Raw genomic sequence first — 8,424 nt, forward strand, 5'->3', positions numbered from 1 at the left:
AAATAACTTTAGTAGCATATAACTGTGCTAGGGAAAATAACTTTAATGGCATATAACTGTGCTAGGGGAAATAACTTTAATAGCATATAACTGTGCTAGGGAAAATAACTTTAATGACATATAACTGTGCTAGGGAAAATAACTTTAATGGCATATAACTGTGCTAGACGAAATAACTTTAATGGCATATAACTGTGCTAGACAAAATAACTTTAATGGCATATAACTGTGCTAGAGAAAATAACTTTAATAGTATATAACTGTGCTAGGGAAAATAACTTTAATGGCATATAACTGTGCTAGACGAAATAACTTTAATAGCATATAACTGTGCTAGGGAAAATAACTTTAATGGCATATAACTGTGCTAGACGAAATAACTTTAATGGCATATAACTGTGCTAGGGAAAATAACTTTAATAGCATATAACTGTGCTAGGGAAAATAACTTTAATAGCATATAACTGTGCTAGGGAAAATAACTTTAATGGCATATAACTGTGCTAGACGAAATAACTTTAATGGTATATAACTGTGCTAGGGGAAATAACTTTAATAGCATATAACTGTGCTAGGGAAAATAACTTTAATAGCATATAACTGTGCTAGACGAAATAACTTTAATGGCATATAACTGTGCTAGGGAAAATAACTTTAATAGCATATAACTGTGCTAGACGAAATAACTTTAATGGCATATAACTGTGCTAGACGAAATAACTTTAATAGCATATAACTGTGCTAGGGAAAATAACTTTAATAGCATATAACTGTGCTAGGGAAAATAACTTTAATGGCATATAACTGTGCTAGGGAAAATAACTTTAATGGCATATAACTGTGCTAGGGAAAATAACTTTAATAGCATATAACTGTGCTAGGGAAAATAACTAATAGCATATAACTGTGCTAGGGAAAATAACTTTAATAGCATATAACTGTGCTAGGGAAAATAACTTTAATGGCATATAACTGTGCTAGGGGAAATAACTTTAATAGCATATAACTGTGCTAGGGAAAATAACTTTAATGACATATAACTGTGCTAGGGAAAATAACTTTAATGGCATATAACTGTGCTAGACGAAATAACTTTAATGGCATATAACTGTGCTAGACGAAATAACTTTAATGGCATATAACTGTGCTAGAGAAAATAACTTTAATAGTATATAACTGTGCTAGGGAAAATAACTTTAATGGCATATAACTGTGCTAGACGAAATAACTTTAATAGCATATAACTGTGCTAGGGAAAATAACTTTAATGGCATATAACTGTGCTAGGGAAAATAACATTAATGGCATATAACTGTGCTAGACGAAATAACTTTAATGGCATATAACTGTGCTAGGGAAAATAACTTTAATAGCATATAACTGTGCTAGGGAAAATAACTTTAATAGCATATAACTGTGCTAGGGAAAATAACTTTAATGGCATATAACTGTGCTAGACGAAATAACTTTAATGGTATATAACTGTGCTAGGGGAAATAACTTTAATAGCATATAACTGTGCTAGGGAAAATAACTTTAATAGCATATAACTGTGCTAGACGAAATAACTTTAATGGTATATAACTGTGCTAGGGAAAATAACTTTAATGGCATATAACTGTGCTAGACGAAATAACTTTAATGGTATATAACTGTGCTAGACGAAATAACTTTAATGGCATATAACTGTGCTAGACGAAATAACTTTAATAGCATATAACTGTGCTAGGGGAAATAACTTTAATAGCATATAACTGTGCTAGGGAAAATAACTTTAATAGCATATAACTGTGCTAGACGAAATAACTTTAATGGCATATAACTGTGCTAGACGAAATAACTTTAATAGCATATAACTGTGCTAGGGAAAATAACTTTAATAGCATATAACTGTGCTAGGGAAAATAACTTTAATGGCATATAACTGTGCTAGGGAAAATAACTTTAATGGCATATAACTGTGCTAGACGAAATAACTTTAATAGCATATAACTGTGCTAGGGAAAATAACTTTAATAGCATATAACTGTGCTAGGGAAAATAACTTTAATAGCATATAACTGTGCTAGGGAAAATAACTAATAGCATATAACTGTGCTAGGGAAAATAACTTTAATAGCATATAACTGTGCTAGGGAAAATAACTTTAATGGCATATAACTGTGCTAGACGAAATAACTTTAATAGCATATAACTGTGCTAGACGAAATAACTTTAATGGCATATAACTGTGCTAGGGAAAATAACTTTAATAGCATATAACTGTGCTAGGGAAAATAACTTTAATGGCATATAACTGTGCTAGACGAAATAACTTTAATAGCATATAACTGTGCTAGGGAAAATAACTTTAATAGCATATAACTGTGCTAGGGAAAATAACTTTAATGGCATATAACTGTGCTAGACGAAATAACTTTAATGGCATATAACTGTGCTAGGGAAAATAACTTTAATGGCATATAACTGTGCTAGGGAAAATAACTTTAATAGCATATAACTGTGCTAGGGAAAATAACTTTAATAGCATATAACTGTGCTAGGGAAAATAACTTTAATAGCATAAAACTGTGCTAGGGAAAATAACTTTAATAGCATATAACTGTGCTAGGGAAAATAACTTTAATAGCATATAACTGTGCTAGGGAAAATAACTTTAATAGCATATAACTGTGCTAGGGAAAATAACTTTAATAGCATATAACTGTGCTAGGGAAAATTACTTTAATAGTATATAACTGTGCTAGGGAAAATAACTTCCGCATTTCACACTGTTGACATTTGTTTACTCAAAAATATTCCTTTTTTAAATGTGTACAACAGCACATTTTGTTGTGTGAGTCTACTTCATACCTGTGGAAAGCCAAAACAAATGTTAGCCAAGGACTTGCACAATCAATTGAAATTATTTGAAAATAAGAGATTTAATACAGTTTGGATTAAGGTTTACAACAACTGTGATAAAAGCTCAGAGCAATTGCAGTCAAGTGTGGTTGTGCTTCTTATTTTGAAGGTTTCTACTGCCTTTCGGTGGCGCACTGGAACCCGTTTGAGTCAACATCCTTCGGACTTGCTTACTCACGTCGACATAAGGAGTTATAGGCATAGTCTGAAAGTGCTTTCACATTTACTGTACCTGGGTCTTTGCCACAGACCACAAACCCATGCAATTTGTTGACATGGTTTTAATACATTTGTCACAGATTGGGGAGTGAAAGAATGGCAGGAATGGAAAGAAATTAAAGAAGTAAAGACTATTTAAGACGAAGCCTTAAAAATACACTATATTGCCAAAAGTATTTGACTCACACATGAACTTGAAGTGCCATCCCATTCCTAACCCATAGGGTTCAATATGATGTGGGTCCACCTTTTGCAGCTACTACAGCTTCAACTCTTCTGGGAAGGCTGTCCACAAGGTTGCGGACTGTGTTTATAGGACCATTCTTCCGAAAGCGCATTGGTGAGGTCACGCACTGATGTTGGTGGAGAAGGCCTGGCTCTCAGTCTCCGTTCTAATTCATCCCAAAGGTGTTCTATCGGGTTCAGGTCAGGACTCTGTGCAGGCCAGTCAAGTTCATCCACACCAGACTCTGTCATCCATGTGGCCGGGCCAAGTGATTAGGACACCTGATTCTCATCATTTGGATGGGTGGCCAAATACTTTTGGCAATGTAGTGTAAGTAGTAGTTCCTTTCCTGTTGCCGTTCCCCACCTCCTTCCCTTTGTTTCTATAGATTTTGACATAAGCTAAAATGAGGTTTAACATGCCACAACACATATTGACGTTAGACTGGTATTTTGTAGAAATGACAATTTGGTCGACTTAAGCGGACCTGATGAGTTAGTCGACTAAGACGAGTTCCACTGCATTTTGCAACCAAAAATATTCACGTTACAACCATCGTTGATCTTGATGTAAGTTGTTTTGCCAACCATCAGTCAACCATCAACCACCCAACAGACCTGCATCTTCATGACGCGGTGCTCTTCAGTCACTATTTGTTAGAGCTTGAATCCCACCAGAACTCACACAGCTTCCACAACAGGATACTTTTTTTTATCATCGGCACAGCCCCAATACAAAGTCATCATTTTATATACATAATGTTGTTAAGTACAATCTTGCTACTGTTGTTAATTCATGAAAGCTGTTTAAAAAAAGTGTGGCAGAGACTTTGTAGTCAAAGATGCTCCGGGGGATTTAACTAATATGTTTATGGATATCGGACTACCGTATTTTTCGGACTATAAAACGCACTTAAAATCCTCACTTTTTCTCAAAAATCGACAGTGCGTCTTATGACCTAATGTATGTATTTATTCTGGTTGTGCTAACTGACCTCCAAGCAAATGTATTTGGTACATGGTGTAATGATAAGTGTCAGAAAAATTGTATGTAAATTAGCAGAAAACTTTCCGCTCTCTGAGTTCCCAATGAACAGACAAGAGGCTGTTGTTGCACCAAGCAAAGGCTTGGAAAATTCCATCGTATTTTTCTGACTATAAAACGCACTTAAAATCCTCTTTTTCTCAAAAATCGACAGTGCGCCTTATGACCTAATGTACGTATTTATTCTGGTTGTGCTTACTGACCTCCAAGCAAATTTATTTGGTACATGGTGTAATGATAAGTGTCAGAAAAATTGTATGTAAATTATCAAAAAACTTTCCGTTCGCTGAGTTCCCAATGAACAGACAGGCTGTCTTTGTTGCACCAAGCAAAGGCTTGGAAAATTCCATCGTATTTTTCTAACTATAAAACGCACTTAAAATCCTCTCTTTTTCTCAAAAATCGACTGTGCGCCTTATGACCTAATGTACGTATTTATTCTGGTTGTGCTTACTGACCTCCAAGCAAATTTATTTGGTACATGGTGTAATGATAAGTGTCAGAAAAATTGTATGTAAATTATCAAAAAACTTTCCGCTCTCTGAGTTCCCAATGAACAGACAAGAGGCTGTTGTTGCACCAAGCAAAGGCTTGGAAAATTCCATCGTATTTTTCTGACTATAAAACGCACTTAAAATCCTCTCTTTTTCTCAAAAATCGACAGTGCGTCTTATGACCTAATGTACGTATTTATTCTGGTTGTGCTTACTGACCTCCAAGCAAATTTATTTGGTACATGGTGTAATGATAAGTGTCAGAAAAATTGTATGTAAATTATCAAAAAACTTTCCGTTCGCTGAGTTCCCAATGAACAGACAGGCTGTCTTTGTTGCACCAAGCAAAGGCTTGGAAAATTCCATCGTATTTTTCTGACTATATAACGCACTTAAAATCCTCTCTTTTTCTCAAAAATCGACAGTGCGCCTTATGACCTAATGTACGTATTTATTCTGGTTGTGCTTACTGACCTCCAAGCAAATTTATTTGGTACATGGTGTAATGATAAGTGTCAGAAAAATTGTATGTAAATTAGCAAAACACTTTCCGCTCTCTGAGTTCCCAATGAACAGACAAGAGGCTGTCTTTGTTGCACCAAGCAAAGGCTTGGAAAATTCCATCGTATTTTTCTGACTATATAACGCACTTAAAATCCTCTCTTTTTCTCAAAAATCGACAGTGCGCCTTATGACCTAATGTACGTATTTATTCTGGTTGTGCTTACTGACCTCCAAGCAAATTTATTTGGTACATGGTGTAATGATAAGTGTCAGAAAAATTGTATGTAAATTAGCAAAACACTTTCCGCTCTCTGAGTTCCCAATGAACAGACAAGAGGCTGTTGTTGCACCAAGCAAAGGCTTGGAAAATTCCATTGTGTACGATGGGAGGAGACGGGAGGGGGGGTTTATCTATTGTCATCCAAGACCTGCTCAAGCTGAAGCCAGGACCAGCCCAAAGCCCGAGGCATCTTTTTCTTTTGTGTTAATGTGACCGAAAACAATGACTGTTTACATACCCCCCATTCCTTTAGAAACAGATGTTGTTATGTAAACAGGAAAAGTCCAAATAAAAAGAGGTGGCGTACAATCTTTCGCCAGAGCGTGGGTGACACTGTAAGAGGTTACAGGTTGACACGTTTCTCCTCAATTGAGTCAAAATTGAATTCTGCCTCTGTTTGATTCTTTGCTTCTTGTCTTGTTTAATAGATGTCATCAGTGTTTGAACCTGATAAGTGTGACCAGTAGATGGCAGTCACACATAAGAGACAGGTGTGGACTGCAGGATGATGCCTGCTCAGTAAACGCTAGCAAGTACTGGTAAGCAAGCAACACCAAAACACTGATGTTTCATTGAGAATTTTACAAACAACGCTCAAAAATATGTCAAAATGTTTTAATACGACATTGTTAAAATGCGAAGCCGCACCGCCTGATGGAATGCGGAGCGTTATGGCTACCATAGTCAGATGTACTGCGCTTTAACGTACGGGTGTTATTATGGTGTGTGTAAAAGGACTCCAAAATGGCACCTATTAGGAGACATTAACTGGTGTTTTGTTTCGCAATAATATGCAAAACCGACTTTTCTTACCTAGCTGATGTGTATTTGGGATCTGCATAAGTCGTGAAAATGTACGCACGTAGTCAATACGCTCCTTCTTCTCTATCCTCTTGTTGTGGCTGTTGCCATTTGTAATACAAAGTAGTGTACAGTTCTAACTTATATCTGTCAGTAGACTCGCTATGGAGGCGCTAAAAACTACCGATGCAACAACGATTAGAGTGTCCGCCCTGAGATCGGTAGGTCGTGAGTTCAAACCCCGGCCGAGTCATACCAAAGACTATAAAAATGGGATCCATTACCTCCCTGCTTGGCACTCAGCATCAAGGGTTCGAGTTGGGGGTTAAATCACCAAAATGATTCCCGAGCACGGCCACCGCTGCTGCTCACTGCTCCCCTCACCTCCCAGGGGGTGGAACAAGGGGATGGGTCAAATGCAGAGCATAATTTCACCATAATTGTGTGTGTGAGACTATCAGTGGTACTTTAACTTTAACTGGCGTTTTGTTCCGCAATATTATGCGAAACCAACTTTTCTTACCTTCTGGTACCTGCTGATGTGTATTTGGGATCGGCATAAGTCACGAAAATGTGCGCACGTCTGCGCCCTAGTCAATAAGCTCCTTCTCTTTCCTCTTGTTGTGGCGGTTGCCGTTTCTAATACAGAGTAGTGTACAGTTCTAACTTATATCTGTCAGTAGACTCGCTACGGAGGCGCTAAAAACTACCGATTTTAACAAAGATGACGCAGTCGAACTGGAGCCACGTAAATAAGACCGCCCACAAAACGGCGCATCCTGATACGGTCAAAAAGATGTCTTTAACCTAATCTATGTAACATTTTTTACCAAAGAACCACCATTACATGTTATGTAGACCACACGGAAGTGTTTTAAATTCAGGAAAAAAAAAATCATAATATGACCCCTTTAACCGTGTAACACCCCTTGTTATAAAATTACAATATTACCTTTAACCATCCTAAAAAACAATGCGTTATATTTTTTTTACCACATTTACATAGTCACTGGGTCCTATTGTTCAGTCTCACAAGGCTATTGGATCGTAAATTTGTTTATAAGTCACGCCTTCTGGCCATGAACTCACACAACCTCTCAAGGTTTCCTTTGAACAACATCTATTTGTTTCATTGGACTGGATTCATCAGATTCAAGTACCGTATTTTTCGGACTATAAGTCGCAGTTTTTTTCATAGTTTGGCCGGGGGTGCGACTTATACTCAGGAGCGACTTATGTGTGAAATGATTAACACATTAGCGTAAAATATCAAATAATATTATTTAGCTCATTCACGTAAGAGACTAGACGTATAAGATTTCATGGGATTTAGCGATTAGGAGTGACGGATTGTTTGGTAAACGTATAGCATGTTCTATATGTTATAGTTATTTGAATGACTCTTACCATAATATGTTACGTTAACATACCAGGCACGTTCTCAGTTGGTTATTTATGCCTCATATAACGTACACTTATTCAGCCTGTTGTTCACTATTCTTTATTTATTTTAAATTGCCTTTCAAATGTCTATTCTTGGTGTTGGCTTTTATCAAATACATTTCCCCCAAAAAATGCGACTTATACTCCTGTGCGACTTATAGTCCGAAAAATACGTTAAGTAAAATGTCTTTTATATTTTTTTGGGTTGTTATTACAATGTCTAGAGTATGTACATATGTAGTTATTGTGGAGCAGATGTATAAAATTTCATTTAGAGCTTGTTATATAATTGTTGCAATTATACAACACTGGGTGAATGTGGTAGTCACAATGCTGGCTTGTTGCAGTGGGCTCAAACAGGTTGTATTCCCTCCACTACATCACTGCCTGAAGTATTTTCTCTATACATGGATAGTATACCGTATTTTTCAGAGTATAAGTCGCTCCGGGGTATAAGTCGCACCGGCCGAAAATGCATAATATATGTTTTTTTCCTTCTTTATTATGCA

Source organism: Entelurus aequoreus, linkage group LG25 (assembly GCF_033978785.1).
Source record: "Entelurus aequoreus isolate RoL-2023_Sb linkage group LG25, RoL_Eaeq_v1.1, whole genome shotgun sequence".
In the NCBI taxonomy this organism is placed as follows: Eukaryota; Metazoa; Chordata; class Actinopteri; order Syngnathiformes; family Syngnathidae; genus Entelurus; species Entelurus aequoreus.